General features: G+C 44.3%; 1 long non-coding RNA gene across 3 annotated transcripts in view; it reads left to right on the forward strand.

Annotated features, from left to right (window-relative positions):
- Nucleotides 1–2793, forward strand: part of LOC148110705 (uncharacterized) — a 43730-nt gene extending 40937 nt beyond the window's left edge. For all 3 annotated transcript variants that reach the window (XR_015723384.1, XR_015723389.1, XR_015723388.1), the window contains 2 exons: nt 1924–2020; nt 2114–2793. This is a non-coding gene — a long non-coding RNA (uncharacterized LOC148110705). The remainder of the gene's footprint in view (nt 1–1923; nt 2021–2113) is intronic.
- Nucleotides 2794–15613: the final 12820 nt, after the last annotated feature.

Here is a 15613-nt window from a genome sequence, read left to right on the forward strand (position 1 = left end):
TCAATTCCACCCTTAGAGATTCTGTATTGTCATTTATGCTTTCTTCAAGCCTAGCTATTAACTTTATAATTGCTATCCTGAATGCTATCTCTGACGTCTTACTTATATCCATATCCATTAGCTCTGTGGCAGATAACATTGCCTCTGGTTCTTTCCTTTGTTGTGAATTCTTCCTTTTAGTCATTCTGCCCAGGGAAGGATGGGTGAGCAAATGAACAGAGTCCAAAATATCATCCACAACCCAAGCAGAATGCACCCTAGAAAAAATCTGAATTGGTTGGAAGCCACCACAGAAAAGCAAACAGCCAAAGTGAAACAAAACAATAAAAAAAAGGTGAAGGAGGAGAGACTATAATCTCACTGGGTGGACAAAGCAGGGTGATCCACTTGTTCCTGATTGAATTTTGCTCTCTGTGTTAGAAGACGCTACATCCCAAAATTGCAAAGAAAGCAAGACACATATATAATTGAATAGAGTGAAAAAAGAACTAGAATGAAGCACATATCTATAAAATGTAGATGTGAAATAATAAAAGTTAAAAATGGACTTAAAAATGTAAGTTGGCAAAATAAGAATATAGTTGAAATGGGGAAAAGTTAAAAAAAAAAAAGAAGGAATGGAAAATTTTAGACTGAAGGATAAACGAGTTGTGAGGAAGCACCTGGAGCTCAATATAATATTTTCCCCTGGTGCTGGAGTTTTACAGTGTTGTGGAATCCATAAGCTCGTCTTTCACCTGTTCACCCTGTCCACCTTCTGGGGGAGGGGCCTGCTGTGCTGCTTTTCAGGTGTCTTTGCCTGGGCAGAGTTGCCCCACCCTTGTCAGGTGAGCTTTTCAGGTGTCTTTGCCTGGGCGGAGTTGCCCCACCCTTGCCTGGGCGGAGTTGCCTCACCCTTGCCAGGTGAGCTGGTTGTCTGTGTGGCTTTTGTTCCCTGGAAGCTTTCCACCATTTTCTGAGTGTCAGGGCAAAAATGGCTGTGCCCAGATCTCTGGCCCAGAGCCACAAGATCATGGTCCCCCCTCTTCAATAAACCCTCCAGGTGAAAGGGTCTCCACTTCTATATGCACCAAAGTTTGCAGACTCCCGTGGTTTGTGTCCACTGCAATCTTCCCCAGGGGAGTCCCAGGGACCATCACTGCACTTTGTGTCTTTGGGACTGTGAGTGGTTGTGGGCTCATGTGTACACCCTGCTCCACAGCCTTTTTGCCCCTCTCAGAGGACGGTAAACAGCCCGCAAGTTCCAGTCCTTTACAGGGTGGTCAGGAAGAGAGTGGTCTTCATACTAGGCCATCTTGTGGTTTATGGTGACCAGAGCTGAGAGTCCCTTCTGGGCTTACTGACCACAACCAGTTTCTTTGCTCCACTTCTTGGGCACTGTATTGGTTCAGGCACCCCTGTTCTTTCTGTATCTCCTGAGACCCTGAGGCCACAATGACCCACCTAGAATTCTGCTCTTTTCATCCCCTGAGACCCTTCAGAAAGAGCAGATATCTAAGGGTTCTGATTTGTGCTCTGTTGTTATATTATTTAATGGTAGCCAGCTTATGGAGACTCCCTCCCCCTTCTGTTTATCTTCCAATATCTCCCCACAGATTCATGCCTCTGCACATCCTACCTTGAAAAAAAAAAACACAGTTGTTTTTCTGCTTGTAGAGATCCAGACATATATTCTGACATCTCAGGCTGATTTTGTGGGTATTCAGAATGATTTGATAGATATCAGGCTAAATTCAAGTGACCAGATGAAACGAGGTCCCCTACTCTTCCGCCATCTTGCCTCCCTCTCTATTGTTATGTTTAGAGTCCCTTTTACCATGTGAGGTCACAGTCACTGAATTTGTGTTAGGATGTGCACACTTTGGGAGACCATTGTTCTGCCACCACATGTCTAATTTTCTTTATTTATGCCTTCTCTCACAGCTATGCCCTGAGAGACATGCACAAAGAGAAGAGGTCTTCTATTTGGGCCACCAGGTTCTGAGAATCCAAACGGGAGGCCACTTGACCTGTGTTGTTGGTATAAGAGCCCCACTATTAGTCATCTCCCTTCTATTCCTTTTCAGATCTTGTATTCTAAATGCTCTGATCTGATTTGTCTTTTCTTGTTTAGAGTCCATCAGGCTACATATGGTCCTGTCTATGCAGCCACAAATGGAGACAGCCCCTACCGAACCGACTTCTACCGAGGACCTTTGGACAGACCTCTGGGGATGAAACCCTCACTATGATTCTTCAACAACACCCCCGACCAGCAGGAAACAGTTATCACCCCCTTTCCCTACTGGCAGTTAGGGTCACTTCTTCAGAGGGGGGAAAGTTAGGAGTTAGTTGGACAGTTTGGTAGTCAGGGTCAGGGTCCCCAACAAGAAAATATGGAGTCAGGACAGTTAAAATAAAATAGCACTGATATCCTGTTCTGCAGCTTAGACAGGACAACATGGACATTCTGCTGTGAAGCTTTTGTAGGAATGACTTCTGCAAAATGCCCTAAAATAAGACAATTAACCACAAAAGCATTTGTCCATATCACGGACAAGGGGCATTTAAGATCTAAGCCCACAGCTGTCAGAAAAAAAAATAAGCCATCAGCATGTGGACATGAACCTAATAGGGAGACAGATATGTGACCAAAGCCCTGGTTGGCACAACTCAGCACACCCTGCTTGCTTAAGAAAGTTCCACAAAAGAGCTTATAGAAACCCCTAAACGTAGAAACTCTGGGTGCAACCCACTTGGGTCCCCTCCCTCTCTGGGAGCTTTGTACTCTTGCTCAATAAACTTTACTTTGCAGCCCACCACTCTTCGTCTTGTGTACCTCTTCATTCTTGGAAGCAGCATGACCAAGAACCCGGGCACTGAGGGGACACAAATCCTGTAACACCACAATGGTGAACATTCAACATCATGAAGGGATCTGTAGATTTATCTGAGATTGTTGGTTTAAATATGGACTAGACAATCGTTTGGCAGTGCCGTTATTTCACTCAACAAGCTTTCACTGAGGACCTAAGCTGGACTGTCTTCTAAGACTATGTAAAACCAATGTACTGGGTTTTTCCAGCTGTAGACACATAAATGACAGTGATGTGATGTATAATGTGATATTCATTAGACATATATCTGTGTGTGACCAAGAGAATCTAAATAAATGTATTTCTTGAGAAAAAAAATAATAAAAAAGTGAAGGGCCAATATATTGACACCCTTGTTAAGGAACCTGGATAGAACCTCAGATGGCCTCTATCCAATTCCATATCTTTCTCTTCCCTTTGATGGTGACTTTGTTATAATCTTCATTTTGATATCATTTTTAGTTGTGACTATAATTTTTTACTTTAACTTTAGCCTTACCACCCATATGTGAGTTAATAAATAACTGTTTGCTTGACTTGTGTTTGAACTTACGTAAGAGATCTAGTCCTTTGTAACTTGCATCATTTCTTCAGCACTTCTGTGTGAGAAATATTGTTTCAGTGTAAGGCGGCAGCAGGGCACGTGGCCTGGGCTGCAAAGTGTTAATAGCAGCTCATTCCCTCTCTCTTCAGGACACCCAGAGTCCAGTGTCTTTGCCAGTTCTCCCTGTAACTCTCAGGATGGAATCTAACTGGTATGGGAATAACTGAGAAAATCCAAATGGAAGGAGGTGTGTAGCAGGAAGTAGGTGATCTCTTCAGGCTAAATATGATAAATGAAGCTGGAACTTACCGATCTATGAGAAACGGCTACAACCACCCAACGACTTCCTTCCATTTTTCTGTAGTGATGATTTTAACTATCCTGGTAAAGACAAAACCATTTGGAACTTAAATGCAAAGGCCAGCTGACTTTAAGTAAACCATGTATGTTTTATTAAAAAGAGATAAATTTTGAAATTGTCTGAGCACATCATTAAAACCTATGGATATAACCCGAGGAGTGTTTTAGAGGATTTGAGATTTTTGTCACCCTACACCACATTAGAAGTTTGGTAGAATTTGATTGTCCTCCTCTATATTCATACTAAAGATGAGAATGTGCCTAATTATTAGCTCCATGACCCCATAGCAGTTGGTTATGGATGAAATTAAAGTAAGAATTTATTAAGTCAACTGGGTAGTGTAGTTGGTTAAGTATCCCACTCCTGGTTTCACCTCAGGTCTTGATCTCAGGGTCATGAGATGGAGCCCTGCTTAGGTCTGGGTGCTCAGTGCAGAGTCAGCTTGAGACTCTCCTTCCCTCTTCCTGCCCCTCCTGCTTGTGCTCTCTCTCTCTCTCTCTTCTCTCTAAAATAAATAAACAAACAAATAAATAAATAAATAAATAAATAAATAATAAATAAATCTTTTTTTAAAATAAGAATTTATTCACATATTTACATTTAAAATTAAGGAACTGATTGCACTCTTACTTATCTATATGTAAATATTTGGGCACTTGTGAGGACAAAATCTTAAGTGTTCGTACAAACTCTGGGTCATTCACAGATGAGACTAAGGTAGCTGGGGACTTGTAGGCAGCTAGTTGTCCACTGTCCACAATATGAAAAGATAAAAGAGACAGATGAGGTCTCCTCTGGCTTGTCCTTGATCCTCATCCTCCCTGAGGATGGCCATCTCTGGACAGCTCAGTGGCAGGGACTCATTCACAGTGTGGGGCATCTGTTCCCCAGAGACGTCAGCCAGGAAAACGGATTTGGTTCTCTGTGCCAGCCCAGCCACAGCTGAGTGTCACAGCCCCCTCTTGTGGGCTCATAAGGGTCTCACTGTCACCAGGCAGGTCACTGTATTTGGGAAACCACCGTGAGAGTTTGCAATTGCCTTCATCTCCAACATCCTGGAGGCAAAGTGCAGATCTCTGGTACCATGTGAAGTCATGTGAAATCATCATGAGAGAGTGTCCTTTTGCTTAAGAAAAACATGGGTGGGGCTTCTGGGTAGCTCAGCCAGTTAAGCATCTGCCTTCAGCTCAGGTAATGATCCCAGGATCCTGGGATCAAGCCTGGCATTGGGCTCCCTGCTCAGCGGGGAAAGGAGGTAGGTAAAGAGCTTAGAACCCACAGAGAATGTGAATAAAGGGGAGTGAAATGGAACTCAGTCCGTGTGTTGCTTTAGGAACTGGAAGTTAGTTTCTTCTCAATTGTGATTGTTCTTGAAATGGAAAAGCTATATTGTTTTTTTTTAAACTTTATTTTTTATTTTTTTCTAATAATAATTTTTTATTATGTTATGTCACCATACAGTACATCCTTAGTTTCTGATGTAGTGTTCCATGATTCATTATTTGGGTATAACACCCAGTGCTCCGTGCAATATGTGCCCTCCTTAATACTCATCACCGGCCTATCCCAATCCCCCACCCCCCTCCCCTCTGAAGCCCTCAGTTTGTTTCCCAGAGTCCATAGTCTCTCGTGGTTCATTCCCCCTTCTGTTTATGGTCCATTGTCTAAAGGGACAGACAGTGGAAGTTAATCAAATATAAGAACAAAACTTAATTGTTCATTATAGATGCCACCAAGTAGTTCCCAGACATTTCATTCTACTGTAGTAATTCATTATACTTGTGCAGGCACACGTGGAAGATAATTTATGCATGTATAGTGGTAATAAACATGCCCCTCAGTAGTAGAATAATAGAGGATGCATATGTGTAAAATTATTCGACTACAGCTTCCATGCTTTCCCTTTGGTTCCTTATTATCCTTGAAATTGGACAATTTTTGTTCTCTAGGCTTAAAACTCATTGTCAGTATTTAGAGTTTTTCAATGCTGATTTTCTCCTGTATGAGTTACCAAAAACCTAAAATATGTATGAACTTTAAAAAACGCTATATTGAAACTTACAACAGGGAAGTTCCATTTTGTGAATATTGTGTCAATGCATCTCTATTTTGATGTCAGTGTTCATTAGAAATGATGACATTTCCCGTGAGTACAAATATCAATCTGAAAAAGAAACAGTAGGAAGAATCCTGAATGTTTAAGTAATTGGTGAAATGACAGGTGTGTGTGTGTGTGTGTGTGTGTGTGTGTGTGTGTGTGTGTAATTGATTTTCATTGAATGGTTCAGCTTCTTGTAGGGCCTCCGAGAAAGCCCAGGTGAACCTTTCAATTAGTTGGTATCTGTTTTCAGAACATGGGAATCTCTTAGTCCAATAGTCAATCAGGCAAGCTTTGAGGTCTTGAAGAGTTTCAGTCCTCAGCGATGGTGTTGCAAACCCTTGTGAGCAAATCCTAGGATATGCTCAGAGCCCTCATTAGCTGATACCAACGTGTGACGATTTCAGACAGCATTTCCCAAAGAAGTACCTCTTGAGTCTCTGTCCTTGTCAGTTCCCTACACTTCCTTACACTAGTTATGTGATCAGTGTGTTTCAGGATAATCCCCACATGTGATTTTTGCTCTTTCCTACCAGTCCTATCTGTTTCTGATCTTCTTCTTTTATGGTAGGGGTTGGGAAGCAACCTAAGTGGTATATGACGTGGTCTGATAGTTGTCTGCCTTCAGAGGATGAAATTATGCCTAGAAATTGTACTGTAGTTTGAGGTCCTCAGCCCTAACTTAGGTCAATTGTCCACCCTCTGAGTGTCAGTAATTCCATCACTTTACTTGGATGCTCCTCTGTTCTCCAAGTTGTCCTCAGAAATAAGATGTCATCCATCTAGGGAATACTGGCTTGTGTGTATGTTTTTGTTTTAGGAAAGGCCTGGTTGTTCCTGAAAATTATACTGTTCAGCACTCTTTCCTGTGCTTGTTGGCCATCAGTAAATCTTTTGTGAAGTATTCATTTTTTAAATAGACGGTCTTTTTATGGTTGATGAGTAGGAATTCTTTATTGACAAGTCTTTGTCAGTGTGTGTATTGCAAATCTTTACTTCCCAGTCTGTGGCTCACCTTTTCATTTTCTTAATGGTCATAAGATAAGGAGAAATGTCACATTTTTATGAAGTCCCACTGAATTCTTTTAAATGGTCAGTGCACCTTATGTCCTAGCCCAAGATTGACAGGTTCTACATTTTCTTTCAGAAACTGTCCAATGTGAAGCTACAATCCATCTCAAATTTATAAATTCCATTTTTAATTCTAATAGGGTATTTATAGACTATTTTGGATTTTCTATGTATACAATCGTATTATCTGTGAATAGTCACAATTATCCCCTCAATTCTTATACTTTCTGTTTCTCTTGCCTTATAACACTGGTAGCTTCTCCAATGCAGTGTTGAATAGAGCAGCATTGTTTGAAGATTTTAATATACCTTTCTCAATATCTGATAGAAAAAGCAGACAAAACATTGGTAACAAATGTGACCTAATTGACATATATGGAACATTCCATAATAAGTGCAGAATACATTATTTTCAAGTGGTCATAGACTCTTTACCCAAATAGATGATAGGTGGGGCCACGAATCAAGTCTACAAATTTTAAAACTGAAATTAACTAGATTCTATTCTTAGACCACAGGGGAATTGAGCCTGTAGTCATAACAAAAAGAAAACCAGGAAGTCTCTGCATGTTTAAAAATTAAATGTAACTTTGCTACATATCCTAAAGGTCAGAGAGGGAATCTCAATGGAAATTCTGAACCTTTTCTACATGAGGGCTCACACACAATGGCACTTTCTTTGTGAAGAGCATTATAATAACCTAGACAGGAGTTGAGCCTTAAGTCAGAGTTCTGCCTGCCCCAGCCACACCTGGCAGCCTTGGCCTGCGGTCCCCCCAGCTGTCCTTTCTGGCGGCCCTGAGCTAAGGGGGTCAACATGGCCATATGGTAATGGGAAGCTCCCCACTCCTGGTGATGATGGTGCTGTTGTATTGTCCTCACCAGTCCAACAACATGATTTCTGAGTGAAATATGACACAAGAGCAACTTCTTGGCCTTCCTTCAGGTTTGAAAGTCATCTGGTGAGTCATCTATTAGAAATATGGATTCAACATGTGTTCTTTCTTCTGGAAAAGAAATAGACCCGATAGTAATTATGGCTTCCTGAGCACCTGCTCTTAGGAGACATCATACTGGCTCTTTGTAGCATTCTCCCTCTTAAACTTCTCAACTAGGATGTAGATATTATTAGGCCCATTTTCAGATGGTTAGACAGGGACTCAGATGATACAAGTCACAGAGGATTTTAGTGTCAGAAACCTAAGTGGGATCCCCAAATTGACTCCAAATCCCTTGTTCTTCCATACAGGGTACTATTTCCCTCTTATCTCTGGTCTTCTCGATCTGGAAACCTATCAAGTATCAGGATTTTCTTGTCGTGTGGCCAACTGGAACGACTTCAGCTGGCCTTTTCACCTCTGCCCATGGTGATCATGAAGATAATTATCTCAGTGGAGGACTTCCGGGTGAGATACTCAAAGATCCCTAGGAATAGAGACAGTATAATATTTTTCTGGAATTAAAGTCACTGAAATGAACTATCTTTTTTAGTTGATTCAGGCTCTGGTATGTTCAGAGTGTGCTGTAAGACAGGTCTGAAATAGTATTTAAAAACACTCAGCTCAGCCTCTTCTACAAAGTGAGCCAATGCTTATAAACATGGCTAAAATATTCCCTTACCTACGATGACTTGCCAGCCATCGTAGTGTTTATATGGTATGACTGTGACTTACATTAGTCAACATTTGCAGAGAAAAAACTTAGTGCATCCAGGGGGCACTTCATGTTGAAATTAGTTTGTGACAACGAGCTACTGTGTTTTCTTCTGCAGTCCAAGGGAATGGTGCCAGACATCTCTAAGGTGTCTAGCAGTTCTACAATTCTGATTTTAAGTGGTCTGTGTGCTTCAGAGATTTGGGCAGGAGAAGGGCAGGAGTCCAGAGACTGTGAACACTTCTGTTACCTGTGCTGACCATGGAGCAGGTAACCTTCTGTAGGCATCATTTTGATTTCTTGGTACTCTTGTGAAAGGTCCTTTTGTCTCAAATTCCTCCATTTAGTAGTAAGTATAATGATAAAAGTAATTTTTATCTTATATCATCCGTGGGCCCTGATCCTGGGCTCCCAGGGAAGCTCTCCTTTAACATTTTACCCGGCTCAAAATGACTGGGCAAAACCTCAAAGCATGGGCCCTATTTCTGCCCCAAGCACATGTTGGACATCTGCTTTGAGAAGAAAACAATAACCAAAAGTGCCAACATAAAGATAAGAAAAAATAAAGAACCTCTTTGGCTCCCGTAAGATTAAAGTCATACTGATATGTACATACCGAAAACATAAGAAAAAGTGTCACTTTCTGGAATCTTCTTCCTCATCATGCTGTGTAACTGTGTACGTAACAGAAAACAGAACAAATATATAATTCTGCCCCAAACGTTCCTTCCCCAGAGCAATCCCTTCTTTGTGAAGATTGTGTCTCTCAGGCAGCTGTCCTGACTTGGGTTTGAATAAAACTGTCTTCCTTTCTCTCTAAACTGTTTTAAAAAGTTCATTCATGTAGTCAACAATAACAATGTTTTCTATTTAAGTGAAAAATAAATGTTCCTGGTTCACAACAGCAACAGCACAGAAGGGCACTGTTCTCCATCCTGGATGCTTCCCTGCAGAAGCAAGCATGTATATAGATTCCAGCACAAATGGGCTCATCCTAGAAGGATGCTTTTAAGGTCTAAGAAGCACTAGCCACTCCATGGGTGAGACCAGAAGGTGAAGCTCTTCTGCTTATGTCATTTCTTTTTGGGTCTTAAAGTTGCCTTGGAAATGCGTGAAACCACTGCATTTCCTAAAGCCCAAGCCTTGGAGGGTCTGAGAGCAGCTGACCTTGCCTGGAACCAGGCACACCCCTGCAGGGAGGGCTGGTGCAGAAAGGGAAGGGACAGGGCTCTGAGGGTGGTCTGCAGCTAGAGGGGTCCCCAGAAGGCGCCAGGTGTGTGGGGGGGACCCGGCCCACGACCCCACCCACGCTTGCGCCAGGTGTTGGGGTGAGGAGGTGCCTCCTGGACCCCCTGCACTCGCAGTGTTGCGGGCTTGAGGGCTGGTTGCCAGGCATCCAAGGGGCTCGGGGCACCACCCTCCCCAACCAATCACCGCGTGGGGGTGGAGCTACATCTCCGCGGGTGGTCCCGGAGCTGCAGATGGGGTTGCAGACCTGGGGCAGAGGAAGGGGCACTGGGAGAGAGATAGTTGCCCTACGGAGTTCCTGGCTGGGTGAGTGCGGGCTGTGCGCCAGGGTGGGGGTCCGGGGTAGTGTGCGCCCCAGGTGGGAGGCGGGGTTCTGGAAGGGCGCGTGGAGAGGCTTCATCGTGGGGACTCAGGTGAGTTTTCTTTTTCCCTTTAAAGTCTCTTCTGGCCGATGTCCATCAACTGGCCGTATTCCCCAGATCCATGAACTCCAGGGTGCCTGCTCACCTGAGCTTTTGTGGGATGGGTTGCAGAATTTCAGGGTTTCCCGTGTTCCCCGGGAAGAGTGCGGGTAAGGACCTCACACAGTGGGGTGTCCCCCGGTTCTCTGACAAAGTGCAGGTGATGCACCTTGAGCAGTATCCCGAGTTCAGGGTGTGCCCTGTTCCCCCAGGCACAGGTGTGGCAGTAGCAAGCCCCAGAGCCATCCCCCAACTTCAGCATTATGCCCGTGTGCCCCCCAGGTTGGTGGTAATTGGCTCTTAGAATCGTACTGGAAGGTCCTCCAGGTTCCTGCTGCCCCAGACACAGGTGTGGCGATAATAAGCCCCAGAACGGTCCCCCAGCTTCAGCATTGTGCCCCATGTCCCCAGGGGTTGGTGGTAATGAGCTGTCAGGATCATGCAGGAGGGTCCTCCAGGTTCCTGCTGCCCCAGGCACAGGTGTGGTGGCAACAAGCCCCAGCTCCATCCCCCAGCCTCAACATTGTACCCCGTGCCCCCCCCCACCCCGTGCCCAGGGGTTGGTGGTATTTGGCTGTTAGAATCCTGCTGGAAGGTCCTCCAGGTGGGGGCCTGGAGGCGGGCGTAAAGCAGACCCCACTCTAGTTGTATTTGGAACAGATGAATTGAGGGTTTCTTTAGAAGAGTAATTCCGCTTTCCACAAAAGGCAAGGTCATTGGTCTATTTAGAATGAAGATAATTACTAGTAAAAAAGAAGTATGTGTTGCCCCTTCGCCCAGAAACCGAAGCAGGTGTGCAGGCTATAGGTTAGAGGTGCCTTCTTCTCCCCAGATGACAGCACTTCTCTGCTCTGGCTCCACGAGACCCGAGGTTTTGAATGTCAGCATCTGAGCCAGTGAGGCAGCTTGTCACAGGACGCCAGCGTTCAGAGAAAGCACAGGTACGTTTGGCGAAATGTCCTATCTGTGTCAGACTGGGCTTTCCTCTTTTCTCTAGCTGAGTCACGAAGTAAAACGTAAGTAGCTGTCAGCTTTCTGGATTTGGTGCAAGAGTTACTTAGTTTCCCTGCAGGTAGAACATTGCAGGGGATCACATTTTCTCTGTTCATTTATTGCTTACGAATGTATTTTGAACACCTGTTTGCTAGGAAATCTCTTTTATTAGAAAGGGAAGGTGAGATTCACTCTGTGTTTGTAATGTCTAATTTGTTCCTTAATCTAACAGTGTTATTCACTTGGGCCTAGGATATGGTTGAGTGGCCAGCATCTAGAGTTAGGTGGCTTTTTGTCGTCAGATACAGACTTGGATGATGTCATTTGTCAAAGGTGATGTTTCATCATTGGTTAGTCTTTTCATTGAAAGAGTTACAATTAGGGTCGAGGGAAAATTCAAAATTATTCAAAGCAGCCTTTTACTGTTTAAAAGTTGAGCTTGACTTTCTAGTTTTACTAAATGTATTATCTCGATATTTTGAGATGCCATATTCTCTCTGTAGTTTCTTTGGTGGTGGAGTCAGAAGGAGAGTCTGGGAATTCTTTTGGATAGAGGCATGCTGGTGGCTTCAAGGGGCTTGGTGTCAGGAGCCCTGGGGTGAATTGTGCAACTGCTTGCCTGACCCTGGGTGCATCTCCCAGAAGTTTTGTTTCCTCTTATGAAATTGCCAGCAGATAATGTTCTGCTTAAAGGGGAACCCTCCCATCCTGTTGGTGGGAATGCAAAGTGGTGCAGCCACTCTGGAAAACAGTGTGGAGGTTCCTCAAAAAGTTAAAAATTGAACAACCATATGATCCAGCAATTGCTCTCCTAGGTATTTACCCAAAGCATACAAAAATGCAGATTTGAAGGGGGTACATGCACCATGATGTTTATAGCAGCAATGTCCACAATAGCCAAACTATGGAGAGAATCCCAAAGTCCATGCACTGATGGATGGATAAAGCAGATGTGGGATACATATATATAATGGAATATGACCCAGCTTCAGAAAGAATGAAATCTTACCATTTGCAAGGATGTGGATGGATCTAGAGTGTACTAAGCTAAGCAAAATCAGTGAGGAAAGACAAATATCCTATGCTCTCACTCATGTGGAATTTCAGAAAGAAAACAGATGAACAGAGTTGGGGGGGGGGAATGAGAGAGGCAAACAAGGAAATAGACCCAACCTTAGAGAACAAACCGAGGGTTGCTGCAGGGCAGGGGCGTGGGGGGAAGGGTTAAATGGGTGAGGGGTATTAAGGAGGGCACTTGTGATGAGCACCGGGTACTGTATGCAGATGAGGAATCACTAAATCCTACCCCTGAAGCGAATATTCCATGGCATGTGAACTAACTGGAATTTAAGTAAAAGAAGAAAGGAGAAAGTGTTCTGCTTCATGAAGAGTGAGATAAAAATGTAGTGATTTGGGCTGTACTATTCTGTAGATGATAGTTGTAAAACACCCTGTTGTAGGATACGCTAGTTTCTTATCGCATGAGGAGTCCTCGGAAAGCTGCAAATGAAGGATCCAGATCTCAGAGCACGTTCATGCTCCACTGATATGTACCAGTTTGCACAGGTAGGAAGGTAGGTGGAGAGAAATGCAACAGAAGGGGAAAGTAGGTGTGAACCTTTCATTAGTTAGCTTTGTAGCTTTCTCATGAAAGCCTTGAGCCAGTGTGATTTTGGAAGAAGAGGGGGAATCCTGGAGCTTTGCAGGAGACGGGGGAGTTCCAGGTCTGGGTAAAGCTGACCGGGGTTCCGGAGGAGAGCTGAGTGCATTCTGCAGCAGGGTGTGGGCTGGGCGGGCTCCAGGGGTGGCTGTGGGTCTCCTGTGTGAGAGTTGTGACAGGTGAGGGCTGTGTGCAAGTTCCTGGCTGAGGACAAGTGAGGCACAGGTGGAGAGCTGGTAGAGCACCTTCTTCTGGGCCACCAGCCTCACCCAACACACACGGCCTCATCTTCTGTCCCTGTCACTCCAATTCAGACTTCTCAGAAGGTGAGTGAGAACACATCAAGAGCATTCTAAACAGAAGGGAAAGCATGTGCAAAGGCCCTGGGGCAAGAGAATTCCAGGTATGTCCAGGAGCAGCAAGAAGTCCCTGTGGCCACAGGAGACAGCTTAGTACATGACCTCAGGGAGGTGAGAGAGGGTGACAGAAAGCCATTACAGGGCTGTAACCCCATGAGACCCTGTTTCACTGGGCCATCCTGACTACAGTGTTGAGAACAGATGACAGAGGGTTGAGGATGGCAAGGCAGGTCAATAATGAAGCTTTTCCAGGAACTCAGGCAAGAGATGGGCTCCAGTGTGAACCAGACAGGTACCTTGGATGGAGTGGTTAGACCTATTCTGGGTACATTTAGAAGATGAAGCTCACAGGATTTGCTGATGGGTTAGATATTAGGAGCAGGAGAAAGGAGCAACTGGGGTAACTCCCAGCTGTCGTGGGTTGTCCTGAGTGAGGGGAAGGAGAAGGTTTCTGGGGGTAGGAGGTAGTCCGTGTTCCGAATGCTGAGGAAGGTGCCTTTCCCGGTGGATCTGCTGAGGTTTGTGTCCGGGAGAACCTTTCCCATCTCCTCCCTCAGCAACGTTTAAGTACAGTTATCCCCCACTTTTTAAACGTTCACAGTAAGGCACTTGGCTTTCTTGAAAGATCTACGTTATTACTCGGCTTCAGTAACAGGAAGAGACCTGAAGAGGATTTCCCTCTTATGAAAAGTCGAACAGTGAGAATCGCGTTCAGCATCTGTTTTGTGGGAGAAGCACGACAGAGGCAGCGTGCACCCCAACCAGCTCCTTCCGCTGGGAACCGCTCTCCGCATCCAGCCACCAGCACTTTGAATTGTGTCTGTGAGCCTCTGCTGTGCTTTATCTTCATTTATGCTGGGCCTCCGTTAGAAACTTGTGTCCTGAGGCCTAAGAAAAGCCAAAGAGAAGGAATTTTGGAGTCTGAACACACTGTCTAATTTTTCTGTATAAATTAATGGTAGTTCCTTCTTTACACCATTTCTGCTGTGCAAGGTTTCCCAGGAGCACTGTACTTTCAAAGAGTGGGGGAAACCTATACCCCATCCTGCAGGGTTAGTATTAGTCCATGACTGTCGGATTTTATCACTCAAACATTGAGTCTTTGACCACCTTCACCCGTTTCTACCACCCCATCCCCGAATCTGGCACCTACCAATATGGTCTCAGTATCAATGTGTTCGGATTTTTTTTTTCCATGTGGAATGTACATGAGAGCATCTGGTATTTGTCTCTCTGTGTCTGAGTTACTTGGCATAATGCCCCCAAGTTCTATGTCTGATTATTGTGAATAATGCTGCAGTGAACATGGGAGTGCATCTGTCTTTTTGAGGCAGTATTTTTATGTTCTCCAAATCAATACTCAGTAGAGCCTTTACTGGGTCATGTGGTAGTTGTATTTATTTTTTCAGGAACCTCCATACCGTTTGTCACAGTGGCTGCACCCATTTCTATTCTCACCAACAGTGCACAGTGTCTCCTCGTCTGCACACCCTTGACCACACCTGGTGTCTGTCTCTGGGACGATTGCCATTCCAACAGTTGTGAGGTGATAGCCGATTGTGGTTTTGACTTACGTTTCCCTGACGATGATTAGTGATGTCGAACAACCTTTTCTGTCTGTTGGCACCTGTGCGCCATCTTTGGAAAGTATCTATTCACATATTCTCCCCATTTTTAAAAAAGATTTTATTTATTTATTAGAGAGAGAGAGACAGCCAGCAAGAGAGGGAACACAAGCAGGGGGAGTGGGAGAGGAAGAAGCAGGCTCCCATGGGAAGAGCCTGACACGGGGCTCGATTCCAGAACTCCAGGATCACGCCCTGAGCCGAAGGCAGACGCTTAATGACTGAGCCACCCAGGCGCCCCTCTCCCCATTTTTTATACAGTTTTTTTTGTTTTGATTTGTATGAGTGTTGTGTGCATTTTGGATATTAGCCTCTTCTCACACATATGATTCGCAGATATTTTTTTCTTATTGGGTCAGTGGCCTTTTAAGTCTTTGATGGTTTCTTTTGCCTTGTGGAAGATTTCAGTTTGATGTTGTTCCACTTGTTTATTTTTGCTTTTGTTGCCTTTGCATTTGGTGTCCGATCTGAAGACTCTTTGCCAAAACCAATGTTGAGAGACTTAGTACCTGTGTCTTCTTGGAGGTTTATGGATTCAGGTCTTATGTTCAAATCATTCATCCATTAAAAATTTTGTGTGTGGTGTAAGAAAGTGACCCAGTTATATTCTTCTGCATTTAGTGTCCAGTTTGCCTGTTACCACTCACTGAAGAGACAGTCCTTCCCTCATGGCATATCTTCTGCT

This window comes from Ursus americanus, chromosome 2, assembly GCF_024610735.1.
Source record: "Ursus americanus isolate L20-20 chromosome 2, mUrsAme1.1.p, whole genome shotgun sequence".
Taxonomy (NCBI): Eukaryota; Metazoa; Chordata; class Mammalia; order Carnivora; family Ursidae; genus Ursus; species Ursus americanus.